Here is a 16,214-nt window from a genome sequence, read left to right as displayed (position 1 = left end):
AGTGAGTACTACATGTTTCAACGTGCATCTGTTGACATGCTTTTTTGTTTGCCAAATTAAGTCATTGCCATAGTGCACCAGGTGCAGTTACATTCCAGCTGTTCGCAGTTACAAAATTTTCAAATGAGCTGAAATTCAGTATCAAACAACGTAAGTAAGCCGCCTTTTGTGGCCAAACAGAATACATGAGAGTTTTTGTTTTAATTGGTTAGAAGCAATACGATAATCGATATTCGACGCCTGTCTCCGCGGGAAGTTTCACTACTCACAGAACCCTAGGTTTTTTGCTTTTTTTTTTTTTTGCCAAGCCTGCTTGTGATTCCGCGCTTAATGAACGACGTATCCACAGCATAATCTGGAACTACCACTGCCCCACATTGAAAGAAAAGAACGGCTGTTGCTACCTTGTACCATTTTTTTTTTTAGGCTATGAACTTATATAAGTGGAAGATAGAAGCGGTGACCACTGTGAAGACGGCCTATGCACCTAAGATTTGGTAGAATGCGGTGCATGGGCTGCAGTGCAATGGCTTCTTGCATTACCGGGACAAACAGCTCTCGTAAACGACTCGCCTCGCCTTGCCGTGAGAAGTACTTGCTCGAGACACGTGCCGTATATGATGTGTCCAAATACGACGCAGATGTCTCTTTGTGCTTTACCACCAGGAAGAGAGCAGCGATGTTCAAAAAAAAAAAGAATAAAATAAGAAAATGCTGGACGTGCGAAAGAACAGGATGTGGCGAAATTACAAGACGATTGTACCATACGTATATTTGCATATTTGCGTATACGTCCTTCCTGTATTCTGCGGAGCCTGTCCTCGGGGGTTTGGCACAACGCGTCAACTTAATGCCAACTTTCTCAGTGTGAATGGGCCTATATTTACGAATTTAACATATGCGGCCAACCGCAGGCGATAGGTCTATAGCTGGTCGACCGCCCACTGAGACAAGCTGAAAAACTCGGCATGGAAGTTACGGGACCGTAATTAACCTGCAGCATGCGAGCATGCATGAATACGTACTTTTAAAGGAACACTATAAGTGCATCACTAGAACCCTTAATTCAGAGTGATAAATGATGACCTGCCGTGGTTGCTCAGTGGCAATGGTGTTGTGCTGCTGAGCACGAGGTCGCGGGGTCGAATCCCGGCCACGTCGACCGCATTTCGATGGGGGCCAAACGCGGAAACACCCGTGTACTTAGATTTAGGTGCACGTTAAAAAACCCCAGGTGGTCCAAATTTCCGGAGTCCCCCACTATGGCGTGCCTCATAATCAGATCGTGGTTTTGGCACGTAAAACCCCATAATTACGTTTTTACAGTTATAAATGAATGAATTAAATTTCATTTCGTTTACTGGGGAAGCTATTATTATAATGAATGAATGTTTAATTTAGCAGAAAATATCTCGAAGCCTAACTAATAAAAATGAGAGGGGTGAAATTTAATAATCACAATAATTAATTATTTAATAATTAATTACCTAGTTAATTATTATTTGATGTTTTATTCCGCACGTATTGTCTCACAGCCTAACAAGCGAAACTGAGATCGGTGGGAATGGGAGCAGAAGGAATGGCACAGGGGATCCGGCAGCAAGAAAAAAACGGCAATGCTGCAGATATTTAAAGAATATTTTGCGCATGGTTAATTACAGTTACCATTGCAGTGTTCTCGCACGTGTTTCTCGTATTGCTTTGTCTCCATGGTATGCAATACTTCGGTAAAATTTCAATGAAAATGAAGCAGCTGTAATCGCACAAGGTTAGTGTTTATTTAACCTTTGAGAGTAATATGTACATGTTGCGTACTGCGCAGAATAATACCGAATGTCGACAATGGTTTCTTTGCCTAGTTGATTACTGGTATTCTCGCCTTCTTTTTCGAGGTCTGAAACAGTTTGAATAAATTTGTGCGCATTAAGTGTCTTTTTGAGCTATCCAAATTGATTATTTTAGGCACCAATACCAACCGTGATACCGATCGTTGGTTGCAGTCGTTCATTTCGTGCTTTCTAGGCTCGCGTCACTTCTTATCCAGGAAGGCCGCTGCCGAGTTTCTCCGTTTGTGCGTCGGAGAACGCAAAACACACGCAGCCTGATACCAGCGTAACTGTTCTCCACATTAATTGCTTCATTCGAGCAAAAGTCATGCCTTGCACGACTTTTTCTTTTTTTCCAGAGCCCGATGCACAGCCCGGCTGCCCCGGCCAGGTCCCAGGCAACTTGTGATCAGGCATGCTCTTATTGCAGCTGTTGGCCACTAATATGGGCCGTAGGTGAAGCCGTATTCTGTCGTGCATTGTAAGTATTAGAAATAAGGCGCTCCACAACATACGCTTCCGTCTTCGTCACTCCACGGTTCTGTTTCGTTCAGCAGCACTTCGAGTTGACGCGATAGGTGTGCATATGCGCTAGACGACGCAAGAGCTCAGATTTTCGTTTCTTGATACTGTTTGAGTTACAGGCTACAGAGTATTTAGAAGTTCACTATGGTTGTCTGTTCTTCCTGGCAATGACATTTAAACTACGTTTTCTCGGCGCGGAATCCGTGGGAATCTCATACAAGTAAAAGTAGGGTTGTATATTTTTTAGCTGGCTGGACACACAGAAATGTACACAACAGCAGCACATTCTCGCTTCCAAAGCCTTAAAACAGCTACTATTCACGATGCATCACTTACAATTGACAACATAGTTCAAACGAATACGAGTTTGGCGCATCGTACGGAAGATATTTCACTCAGTGTCACTTGCGGGTCGTCTGCTAGGATGGATGGATGGATGCTGAGCGTCCCCCTTTAACCGGGGTGATGGGTTGTACCACCAAGGTCTTGTTCGTATTTTGCCGACTGCCCTACTTATATTTTTGAGAAAACACACAGACACAACCCAAGCAAAAAAATATGAGCTCGGCAGGAAATCAGGCGGACGCCCATGGCCAGGTAAAGAGACGAAGGCCCGATCTCGGCCTTCTGGGTCGGGCCGGGCTCGGTTGTTGCACGTGGCCAATCTGTTTGCCACCACCGGTAGGTGGACGGCAGTCGGCATCGGGCCGAGGTCATGGCCGCCGGTTACTTCATCGTGGTCGTGGTTGGCCGCCGTACAGGCCAACGACTTCCGCACGACGGTCACAACATGGCTTGTCCACGGCCAGCATTCTATTGCCGGAATTTATATGTAGGCTTTTTTTTTTCTTATGTCGATTTTTTAAGGCCCCTGCTGCAGATAATATTCCGCTTGTTCAGCAGAGTTACCTTAACGGCAGACATTACATTCGGGATAACTTACAAGTGCAGAAGCATTTAATTGAAAGAGTCGCGCTAAATATTTTTAATTAATCGCTTTAGGGTACATGTCGTAATGGTGAAATTAGAGGCCGTAAGCGCGCAGGACATATTCAATCGGAACCAATTTTTTAACTAGCACCAATTTCGAGATCTACGAGTCAAATTAAGTCAGCAAAATGAATTGGTGTCCTGAATACCACCTTCGAGCTTTCAATATAATCACAATGCCGCAAGAAAATACAGGTGACACCAAGGCATTTTTGCCCCATACGTTGATGTATACCTTGAAACTGGTATTAGTTACAAAATTGGTTTCAGCTGAATAGGCCATGTATGTTAACGGGCTCATTTCCACCATTGCAACATGTGCACTAAAGTTATATTAAAAAGATAATTGGCACGGTTTTGTCAATTAGCAACTTATGCACTATACTGCTCATTTAGAAAGCAATGTCCACCTGGTAAATGCAACCCAGATAAAGAAACGTAATGCTGGTATCTGCAGCAAGAATTTAAAAAAAGATAGTTTGACATAAGAAAGTACACGTATAATTCACTATTTAATTCATGCACGCGTTTGTGTCCTTAAGCGCGCTATATAAAGAAGGCGAGCGCTTTGTAGACAAACTATCACTACAGTTGATTTTTGTCGACTTTTATTGAACTATTCAGATATAAACACAACAGAAACAATGCTGTAACAGTAGGTTAGTGGTTGTGACAAGCATAAAATGAGAATTAATCAAAGACAGTCTCGCATGGGTACTTGAAAATGTCCTTCCTTGAATTGCCTAAGCCCATTTACCGGAGAACTGTGCAGCCAGGTCACTTGACTGATTCTGCTATGGTACCGCTCTGGTATCTGAAATACAGACATGTACTACGTAAGTTTGAGAAATGGGACATGTATAACTATAATACTGGACCAGATGCTTCGTGCCCTCTCAGTAACTCTTTAAGAATTGTTCTTAATTATGATCAGGTTCCGACAAATCCATGATTTTTCACGACAAATCCGAAATACGCATCGCACATGCAAACGCAGTCTCACATTATTTAGCCTCAAAACAAGCGTCGCGAAAATCTCACGCTAGTGAGGCGAAATTCGCCTTTCTTCAAATTATATACCTTAGGCGGGTCACCACGACTGCAACGTACATACATCGTGCGCACGGCATATACAGGGTGTCCCAACTATCATGCACCAAGATTTAAATATATGCAAATGGCACGTAGCTGGACAGAACTAAGGTAACAGTGTTTGCCATCGCTTGGAGATACTCAGATTATTTTTTTTTGCATTCCGCCTAATTACATAATTAGTCCTAAGTAACTAATCAACTTCTCAAATATTATAATTAAGCTGTATCGGGATTTTCATGTTTCTCCACAATTTTCTCATTGACATGTTTATAATCTTTGATTAGTTTAATCATTAATTAAGACTAATTAGGTAGTAAGACAGAATGCAAAAAAATAATCTGAGTATCTTCAAGCGATGGCAAAAAATGTTACCTCGGTTCTGTCCAATGACGTCGCATTTACATATTTTTAAATCTTGGTGCAAGATAGTTGGGACCCTCTGTATGGCATACGTTAATATTTTGCACGCACGCATCGGTGCTTCATGCCTGTCACGACGCAACCAGTCTCTTAATTCGCTTGCACGACAAGCTTTGGCACGTGAACTCTTGCACATTGAGTCCAGCTCCATAAACCACAAGACACACATTTTGGCCACGCTATTATAACGTCGCTTTCAACAGATCGAAAAGGGCAGACGAACTCTCGAAACAAAGAAACGCAGCCTTACGCGCTGTCCTTCCAAATTAATGCTACAAACGATAGCCGGCCTCTAATAGCATAAACAATACGTGCAACTTACGAGTAAATGTGGACGTCCGTAGGAGGTTAAAATCCGCAGGCTGGAAATGTCCATTTTTCGCGAACAAGAAGCGCAGCGCCATGGAAACCATGCGAAGCTGCGCCGACCAAGCACCCGCTGAACGTCTCTTCCTGCCAAAAGCTCCCCCGAAAAGCCACCATCTACGCGCCTGCCTCTTGCCGGTTCCTCCCTGTGAATGCTGCCTGAATCGACTGCCACAGACGGTTGAGGCGACCTCATTCTCTATTCTTTCGCTCCCCAATTCCATCCACCCAAGTCGGAAGTCGACGCCGACTAGGCGGCGACTTCGATTCGGGCGCTGACTATAGGCGGCGGCCAGCAGCGTCAGGCCAGCGTGAAGTTGACGTCTCTGGCCAGCCAAAACTTTCGTGCTCGGCATTATGTAGCCCTACGCATCCGGGCCAGCATCTGTGACCTAGCCAGCACCGACGGGGTCGGCAACATAAGTTGGCCTTTTTACGGCCCAAGCTCTTCAAGCCAACATGATCGGCTCCCAGCGATCTGCCGAGCACCACCCGATGGTCGGCCCTCGGCCAATTTTGCTTGGGAAAGAATTCCCAGCATCAAACTTTTTGAACCATTACTGGGAATTCTGTTTCTGTACGCCGCCGTTGTTTGTGGTCTCCCTACTTTTCCGACACCGAACCTCCGGTAGCCTCTCACTATAATCTCTATTGCGGACATGTTTACTTCCCCCCTGCTATCCCTGAACCCAAGGGCTCCAAGGAGGCCAGAGGAGTCTAAACCGGCAGCTGGGCAGATATCTTCACATTCTAATAAAATCTGTTCCATCGTTTCCCTACCTTTACCACAGCAAGCACATGCGTCTTCCTCCTTGGTGAACCTCGCTTTTGACTAGGTGTTCTAAGGCATCCTGATCTCGCTTGGAAAAGTAAGGAGCTTCCCTTTGAGTTATTATAAATTGTTTCTTTCCTGATTTCATTCTTTCCTTTAAGGTATTTAGTCATGACAGGCTTCTTTTCCTTTGCCGCCACCCACGAGATGGTCTCAAGCTCCTCACTTTGTATTTGACGTTCTTTGTTGCCATGTTGCTGACCATATGCGCATACTGGTCACTTATCTAGCTGCTGGTAAACTTCTGAGTTATTTTCCTCCACTGTGAGCCAATGTTTTTCCTGTTCAAATATCTGAACATTCTCACAACCTATTTACTTTCTTCCATATTCCTCAGTCGTTTTTCAAGATCAATTTTACTCTGAGCTTTCTTCACTTCAAAACTTGTCCAGTTCATATCACTCTGCATACTTATTGATCAGCGCGAAAACAACTGATGACACAAAGGTAGAAGGACACAGTACGAGCGCTGAAGGACAGCATTCCTCCTAGCTATGTCCTTTGTCGTCACATGTCCTGAACGAAGGACACAGGCAGCGCTCGTCCTGTGTCTTTCCACCTCTGTATCATATCAGTTGTTTTCGCGCTGATCAAGAGGTATGCATCCTTTCCAACTCGCCCGGCCATCTTTCTACCTTACTGTACCCTGCACAGCTTCATTAGTAGTCTTCCCGTGAGCGCCCAATGCGAGGCGTCCCACTGACCTTTGGTTGCCATCGAGTCCTGATTGTACCCTTGACTTTAAACAAACAACCGCATTTTCAAATGTAAGCTCGGGAACTATTAAACCTTTCTACATACCCCACATCAACTCATATATACCTATTGCATACTAATACGCTCTGTGTTTCATTATGACCGCATTTCTCTTCCCTTTTACTATTATTGTTTTTTCCTGCATCTCCAGATATATCTATCGCATTCGTTTATCCGTACACCAAGATATTTGTATTCTTTTACCCGAGGTATTTCCGGGCCCTGTATTAACACTGTCTGTTCCCTGTTTTCGTTGAATACCATAAAACCATATTTTTAACGCTAAATATTAATCCTGAGTTCTCACCTTCTTCTCCACAAATATCAGCCAGACGTTGTATATCACTTTGCTTAATTGTCCCCATCGCTCGTCGGCCCACAAAGCTGTGAAGGCACTGTTGTCTTTCGTGAGGGCGACTGGCCTATGTGAACGCCTTTGAATTGCTCAGGCCCTCCGCGTGCGTGCGAGCTCACCATGTCCTTCCCCACCACCCGCTCCTCTCTCTATCTCATCTTTTTATTCCCTCTTTCCCGTCCCCCAGAGTAGGGTAGCCAACTAGACGCATTTCTGGTTGACATCCCTGCCTTCTCCTTCACTCCTCCTTGCTTAATTGTTAGCAAGCAACACAATGTCGTCGCATAAAACAAACCTGGAAGCTGCTGCTCAACTTTTGTGCCGGCTTGTTTGTATAAGAGGTTAAATCCGATATTGGTTCCTTCTATAGCGCCATTCTTACCATGTACATTATAAACAGCAGGGGTGATAAAGGAGACCCCTGCCTCAGTTACTTGTTGATATCAACTTTCTCGTCGCTCTTCATCCCTTCCCATTTAACGCAAACAGCATTTTCTCGGTAAATGTCCCTCAAAAGCTGTATACAATCGGTGCCTATACCTTCCCCTTCCAGAATATTCTACAAAATGTTGCGGTCTACGTTGCCATACGCTCCGGTAATATTTGAAAAAGCGACATGTAATGGTTTCCTTTCTTCTCTGGATATTTCTGTACACTGAGTGAGAACAGAGAAGTTGTCATCCAGACGCCTACCGATTCTGAAGCCACTATGAAGTTCTCCCAATATGCCATTTTGTTCTGCCCATGCTTGCAGCTTTAATTTAATCGCCTGCATCGCTAACCTGAATATTACCGATGTACGTTCAACGGTCTATATCCCTTACCTTTATAAATTAAATTCATTATACTTTGTCGCCAACTAGTTGTCTCGTATTCGCCTATTTTTAAGCTTTTTTTCTATTGCTTTCAACAGCGCTTTATTACTTATTGGTCCTAGCTAATTCATCAGGCAAACTGGAACCTCATCTAACCTGTGGCTGTGTGTTTAGGAATGTTCTTTTCAGCTTTCTTCCAGTTCCAATTTCTCAGCACCAGCTCCTTTTCCATCTGGTTCTCGTCCATCCTCCTTATTTTCTCAGAAACCATCTCGCCATCGCCTTGAAAAGTTAGCGGGTGCGGCGGGTGGTTCCGCGCCAACAAAGTGGCATCGGAAAGTGTAGTAGACTACGGTAGTAGGTAGGTAGGTAGCAGTGGCGCACCGACGGGGGGTTCGGGTGTTGTAACCCCCTAGCTCGCATCCAGCCCCACCAGTCCAACGTGTACCTTCAGTGCTCTGTTTACATTGTCATTAGAATTCAGGAGGTGGCTTGATCGAGGTCGAATTTTCCTGATTAACAAAAACACTATAATTGTCTTGTATGTATCGATTCACTCTTAAATTACTTTGAGTGAAACGCTGAAGAAATAAACATCGTGATCATCCTTGGTGTCATTATTATTATAATTAGTGGTCATTTTGTTTGCTGTTGGATTCCTCTGGCTAAAGCAAGGAAATTGCATATTATGCAAAGTGCTTGCCCCCCCCCCCCCCCCCCCCCCCGGCAGAGATTCCGGGTGCGCTACTGGTAGGTAGGTAGGTATAGGTAGCTAGTAAACTGTATTGGAGTTTCTGAAGAGGTCACTCCCCCCTCCATCGTATTTATGGAGGGAGGACCGCGGGCCGCTCCCACGTCGGGACAGGAAGGCCAAGCCTCACCGCCGCATCGTGGGCCTTCTGGACTGCCTAGAGTTGATGGAACCAGTCGTGACTCTTATCCGTGAATAAGGTGTCTTGCGAGATCCCTTGAACCGTGTGGTGCTGTAAAGATCGAGGCGCACTCCCAGAGCATGCGGTTAAAATCGCTGTATCCGCCGCAGTCGTGACACAAAGGGAAGACCTCCGCAAAACGACAATAGATCGAGAGGCTGGGATACAAGTGCGTTTGTAATAACCTAAGCGTAACCGATAGAGGCCGTGATAGGTTTCGGTGGGGCAAAGGAAATGCACTGCGAGCAAGTTGATAATGCTTTGTGACTTCGTTAAAGGTGGAGAGTATGTCCCTAAAGCAGGGGGGAGGGGGTGTTCCGTCTCCACTACTATCGGGCCAGACCTGTCGCGGGCTACGCCCGAAGCACCGGCCTCGGAGAGCCCTGTGCGGCAAGCGAGACCGCCCGGAACGTGGGCCGGGGACCAGGTGATGGTGTGATGAGCAAGTACTTTTACTTAGAGTATCTTGGCGACTTCCTTACAGACGGCCCCAGATGCGAATGCTCTAGCTGCCGACCTCGAGTCTGTGTAGGCTCACGTTTTACTTGGGTCTAAGAGCGCTAATGCGGCCTTGCCGGGCGACGAGGTAATGATTTAGAATTGAGGTTTGAACAGCGCGAATAAAACAAGGACACGAAGATTTGTGGTATTTGCGAACGCGCTGTTCAAACCTCAGTTCTAAATCATGAACCAACTAGCCCTCATCAAGACCTTACTGAGGTAATGATTGATGAGACCGAAAGTACCCGGCCCTTGGTGTCAACGGAGACGACCGCAAAGCGGGAGGTGTTGCTAGCGGAACACTCGTATTGAGCGGCATCGACGAAACATGCGTCCGACGCGTGTGCGTGTGTCAGGAGTGCAGAGGCCCTAGCCAACCTTTTGCCTGTATTGTCTTGTGGGTGTACGTTCCTCGGCAGCGGAGAAACTTTAATGTTAGATCTCGTGTGATTTTGCAGCTGCGTGTTGCGTTCCCTCGCAAAAATGGTAGTAGATGGCGATTTCCGGGGTGACAATCCAATTCCGGTTTCGGTAACCACTGTAGTTTCGGTAGAGTGTACTAGACAATGGTTGAGTGGGCCGAACGGCGCTCTCCCGCTGAGGCGCCGCGTGTGGAAAAATTGTGCGAGGGCGCTGCGAGCGAACTGGATTGGGGCGGAGCAACGTACTTTCGCTGCGGGCACGAGGCCGATTGCGCATAGCACGCTCTTAAAATAGTGCTTTATTTCAACTGCAAAATTATGTTTACACCATATTGCCAAGCATATTTATTTGAGGCATGGATTAAACAACGCGACATCTTCAAATTTGCCGTCGTTGTCAAGCGCGTCGTCTGTTAGCGAGCTTAGCAGACGACGGGCACTGGCGGACGATCAGTTTTTCTCGCAGAACGTCTGTGCAGTACATTTTTTTTTTAAGTTTTAGTTGCTTTGGTGCGCCCATGACTCTTGACGGCCGGTACCAAATGTAGTTTTAGCCAATTGAACTGCTGTTTTTACCACTGTCTTCTAAAAGTAACTGGTATTCCTTCAACACAAAGCTACGTAATAACATTTTATTATTGATATCGTGTCATGTTACGCGCGCTTCTTGTTGGTGGATATTGATCAAGGACAATGATCGAAGAAAACAATATTAGAGAGAAATAAACCAGTCTTATAACTGCGTAACGCGAAGAATGGCGAATGTATTTCTAGGCAATTAAGTCAGAGGGTACATAGACTTATATATATATATATATATATATATATATATATATATATATATATTCACGATATATGTGTAAGGGAATAAATAACAAATATTCGAAATGCACTAATTGAAAAAGTGAGAACTCCCGACCGGAATAAGCCCACGTGTTTGAAGTAACAAACACACTTATTAGTGAATACTGCACATAAAACTCACTCGCCGAAATAATATTCATAGCAGGCAAAACCCTCTATTATATATATATATATATATATATATATATATATATATATATATATATATATATATACGCAAGTGTTATTGATATACTGTACGACGCCGAACAGTCATTTCAGTTCGAATGTAACGCATACCAGCACCATTGAAGTCTCAAAGGTGAGTGCCCGCGGCCGATGCAAGTGAGGACTGTTATTCCGAATGATTGTGCTGCCGGGGAGTCGTGGCTGTTGCGCAGAGGCGCAGTTCCTGAGAGAATTTACGCATGGGTGTTAATAAGTCCTGCTTAACAAGTTCACAGCTGTCATTCAATATAAAGGCCCCGTTTTGGGGCAGCCTGGAAATCTGCTAACTTGATTCAGGCAAGGAAAACTTTTTTTTTTTTTGACAGTCTCACCATGTTTGCAACCCATTAAAACTGGGTGCCCCATGTGGTACCACACTCATCTTCAACGAACGCAATACAGACCTGCACATATTTCTACGTGTATGTGGGGTATGCCGTTCCTTTAATTGTTTCATTATGGTCGTTATGATAGTGCACCGGATAACTGAAAGCACCCGTTTATAATATACAAGCTGCTGAGTTGAGCGGTCATACATTTGGGAACGGCATTACATTTATGTATGAAATATATAGGATAAGTGTAACATGTCTTTCTGGGAAATCAGACTCGAGAATAATTTACAACTATTTTGTTTACACCCCTAGAAAAGAGCCGAAGAACGCAGCCACATGCTTTTCTCTCTCTCTTCTTTTAATTTAAATAAATTCTTGGGTCTACGTGGCAAAACCACGATGTGATTATGAGGTTTAGTTTTCACCACCTCGGCTTCTTTAACGCGCACCTAAATGGAAGTAGACGAGTGTTTTTCCATTCCACTCCCGTCGAATCCCGCGACCTGGATCGAACCCACGAGTTCCATGGAGTTTAGCAGCCCAACGTCGTACCCACTATACCCAATGGGCCACAAAAATCCGGTGGACGTCCGAATTATATCCGAACGTCCACGTCCAGAGCCGGTTATCCCCAGGATTACCCAGGGACGTTGTGTTCCGGATGTTTTGAACGTCCGTTTTGTTTTTAATCTCGAACGTCCTAAGGACATCTGCACTGGATTTTACGCGGACGTCATGCTTCAGACGACAGAGGGACATCCATGGGACATCATCTATTTGATTATTTCTCAACAGTTTCTGCACTGCGTATAGTTCAAGCGACATCTGCAATGGACATCGCATAAATTCTCGATCGTGAACGCGCAACAGAGTTTTTCGTGGCAAAATTGCACGCTTCCACAGAAAAAAAAAAAAAAAAAGCAAAATAACAATACACACAGTTCAAGCGCCCCGAATTTGCAACTACGCCGCTGCAGGAGTGGAAAATGTGAATAAGTTCCACCTGCCCGAGCACGCTTAAATCGTGGACTTCGCTAAATGTGCCGTTTCTATGTACGTGTCGTAAGCGTGACGGCCATGGCCCAAACGCTGATGTATTCCTCACCACGCGATCCACCGACGGAATTATCTTTTACACCATCAACTTGCGCACATATGTCCGCAACACCAGCCATGAAAGTTCTACAAAGGTGTACTACTGTACATCGCAGCACATTTTTCGCCAACGCATAAAAAATATGTTTCGCACCGATCAACCGTTCGTTTGTTTACAAAACGCCGGCGCCGCCAAAAACAAGCTACATTGACGCACCATAGTTGCCAGCATTACAACAAGAGTCTACCAAAAACCAATACAAACTCAGTAATTTACGAAAACATATATCGTTACATAAGTAACTGCTCTCAGTGAAAGTTATTAATTTATTTTATTCGTATCTTGAACATAGGTGGTGATAATATCCACCCCCACCTGCAGCCACGGTGAGAGAGACAGAAGCACGTAGGGTGCCTCGATGCGAGCGGCGGCGCTGGCATCGAGGCACTCTAGAAACACGTAGCCGCCTAGTTATCAACATCATCAGCTTGCTCATTCGCGCCAAAAGCAACCAAAGGTCGCGTTTTGTTGGTTCTTTATTCTATGTTTTATTCCTCCATGCCAAAGGACCTCTGAATGCGTGCAAGTGCGTGCGCTAAGTCTCCGTTTGAACATCTGGGCCTTGTTTATGCATCTTGCAGACGTTAGCGCAAGAAACAAAGGTGAGGAAAACTTGTACTTCAGGGCTGCGCTTGGTTACGGGAAGTGGCGGGAAATTCCTACTTCAGGACTGCACTTGTGGTTTCGGGAAGTGGCGGGAAGATGCGCAAGCTTTCATAGGCGATGTAATCGGCTTATGGTTTCTTGTAGAGTCTCTGTAAATATGGAGAGTGCTCGCGAAGGACGTATTGCAGAGAAGGCGTCGCGGGAGACGAGAAGAGTACTTGAACTAATTGACCCTCTGCGTGTTATGCCGGAATGCTCGCGGGACAACACAAATGCTGTCTCCGATGCTCACGAAGAAGCTGTAGTTGAAGAATCTGAAAGCCTTGCTGAAGACGCACATTTCTCTGACCTGGATAATTCCGTGCGGCAGGGGGATAGTTTGTCACGCATCTGCCAGTCAAGTACCCGCTGTCAGGATACTGAGGGCTCAATTGCAGAAGTTGAAGAAGCTCCAGAAGAGAATTTTCAAGAGGGCCTTAGAAGGTGGGCAGTTGAGAACAACATAAGGAGAAATGCGCTAACAGACTTGCTACAGCTGCTCAAACGTCATGGCAGCCTTTATGCACTTGATATCCCAGATGACGCGCGGACACTCCTGAAAACTCCACGACGAAAAAATAAGTATGCCGTAACGGCTTTGAGCCCAGGTGACTATTGTCACTTCGGCCTTGCAGCCGGACCTAAAACATTCATTGAGGTTTGTGAAAACCATTCCAGATGTTGTTTCTCTCACAGTGAATGTGGATGGTCTGCCACTTGCGAAAAGTTCTAAGATGCAGCTGTGGCCCATACAATGCCAGGCTAGCTTTTCTGGGGATGGTCGCACTGCGCCATTTGTTGTTGGAGCATTTGCAGGGCCATCAAAGCCACATTCTTCAAATGACTTCTTGCGACCTTTTGTCGATGAGCTCCAGCACTTGATGTCTCATGGTCTAACTGTCTGTGATCAACTAATTCAGGTCCAACTGAAGGCAATTGTTTGTGACGCACCTGCACGGTCGTTCATAATGATGACAAAAGGCCACAGTGGGTATAGTGGTTGTCCAAAATGCACAGTTGAGGGTGCATACATTGGAGGCAAGGTTGTATTCCTTGATGCAAACTGCTCCCTTCGTACAGATATCAGCTTCAGGCAGCAGTATGATCTTGAGCACCACAGAGGAACATCCATTCTTCTCGAGTTACCTCTTGATACTGTGCGCGATGTGCCATTGGATTACATGCATGTGGTTCTTCTAGGTGTTGTCAGGAAGCTGCTCTCCCTATGGGTTACAGGTCCTTTGCATGTTCGTCTCGGGCCGCTTCAGCGCCGTAATTTTCATGAACAAAGCAGTGCCTTGCGGCCTTACATTCCGTGTGAGTTTGCACGTAAACCGAGGGGCCTCGACGAGTTAGATCGTTGGAAGGCTGTGGAATTCAGACTGTTCTTGTTCTACACCGGACCACTTCTGCTCAACCTCACTCTTGCAGATGACCTCTATCAAAATTTCTTGCTTCTTCATGCCGCACTCTCAATACTGGTTAATAGGCAGTTATGCATTCATCATGCTGACTACGCAGGGGAATTACTGAAGCATTTTGTGGCTGGTTATGCAAATTTGTATGGAGAAGAACATATGTCTTTCAATGTTCATTGTTGCACTTGCCAGATGATGTAAAACACCATGGTGCTCTTGACTGCTTCAGTGCTTTCCTTTCGAGAATAATATGAGACAGCTAAAGAAGCACCTTCGGAGGCATGGAAAGCCACTGCAACAACTCGGAAACAGAATAGCAGAGTTGCTATCAAGCACTTCCAAAGAGCGCCCCAGAGAAGATATCGAGTCAGCTTGTCACCTCCCATGACAATGGTCCACTCCTGCCCTCATGCAGCCTTCCGTGCTATAAAACTCTGAGATTTGACAATTTTGTGCTGAGCTTGGATGAGAAGGACAGTTGCTGCATGCAAGGCGAGCACATAATTGTTGTTAAGAATATTGCCACCATGAGTTCTACGAATGAATTGTGCATTATTGGCCAAGAATTTCTTCACAAGGAAGACATGTATAAGCAGCCTTTCGAGTCCTCAAGACTTCAAATTTTTGTTGTGTCACACCTTTCGGCACTTAAAGTATGGCCCATAAGTAATGTCCAGAAAATGGTCATGCTGCCATGGAAGGGGCAGCACGTTGTCATGCCGGAAGGGCATACTGTTAGTTAGGGTTTTTCCAAGCTTTCTTGTCATTCTGGTAGTGTGAAGCCTTGTTTGTGAAGCTGTGTTCATGAGTGTTAGTGCTTTGGCACAAAAATTATGGGAGCACCATAATGCTTGTGGATGTGTTTGAATTGGAATCTTTGCGGCTGCTACAAGTTCATGACATTCAGTGACATTCGACAAATAGTGCAGAGAAGTGTCCAGCTTTCCACACTGACAGCTGCTTTAAGGAAACATTGGGGAGTAACCATTTTATTTCTGTGAGGTAAGTGGCCCCACAGTTTTGTTTATCTGTGAGCCGTAATGCAAGTTTTAGAAAATGTGTAGATAATGGTACAGTACTGGTCCATAATATTTACACACTTGGTATTCAACCTAATATAACTGCAAGATACCTTCAACTTTACTGAAACACTGTAAACAATACAGGCATACCCAGAGGTCGTTGTGTTGCGAGCTGTACTCTGCCTAATTAATCATTAGGAGTTCTTGTAACAGTGGACCCATGTGAATAGTCAGCGTCAATACTTTGAAGTGATAGTTGTAAAAGGGCTGTGATGCAGCATGGAAGTTCCAATTGTGATGTAGTGTTTTGATAGCCCAGCGTGTTAAGCTATGCACTGAGTTTTAGGTTCATACCATGTTTCAAATTTTTTTTTGCTGGCTTCTGTTAAACATGAGCAATATCCTTTGCTCAAACATTTATTTCCGGGGGGGCTCACTGTGTCCACGACAATTATTGTTGGATGGCTACTTTACATATTGCAAAGGAACATGTCTGACAGTGACTGTTAAGTGATCCATCTTGTCACAGGGATTTTTTTTCTCCGAGATTAATAGATGGCTTATGTAAGGTTGGCGGTTTCACAATCATTTTCAATGTCTGTATTTTGTTCACAATGCTTGATTGTGATGTGTGAAACTTAGTTTAGCCTATTTAGGCATATGGTTCCAGTTGACAAATATGTCTAGCTGTATTATGTATCTTAAATATATATGTAGGCTGTCTGCAACCTT

This window comes from Dermacentor silvarum, chromosome 3 (genome assembly GCF_013339745.2).
Source record: "Dermacentor silvarum isolate Dsil-2018 chromosome 3, BIME_Dsil_1.4, whole genome shotgun sequence".
NCBI classification, from domain to species: domain Eukaryota; kingdom Metazoa; phylum Arthropoda; class Arachnida; order Ixodida; family Ixodidae; genus Dermacentor; species Dermacentor silvarum.
Note: the sequence above shows the minus strand (reverse complement) of the source record.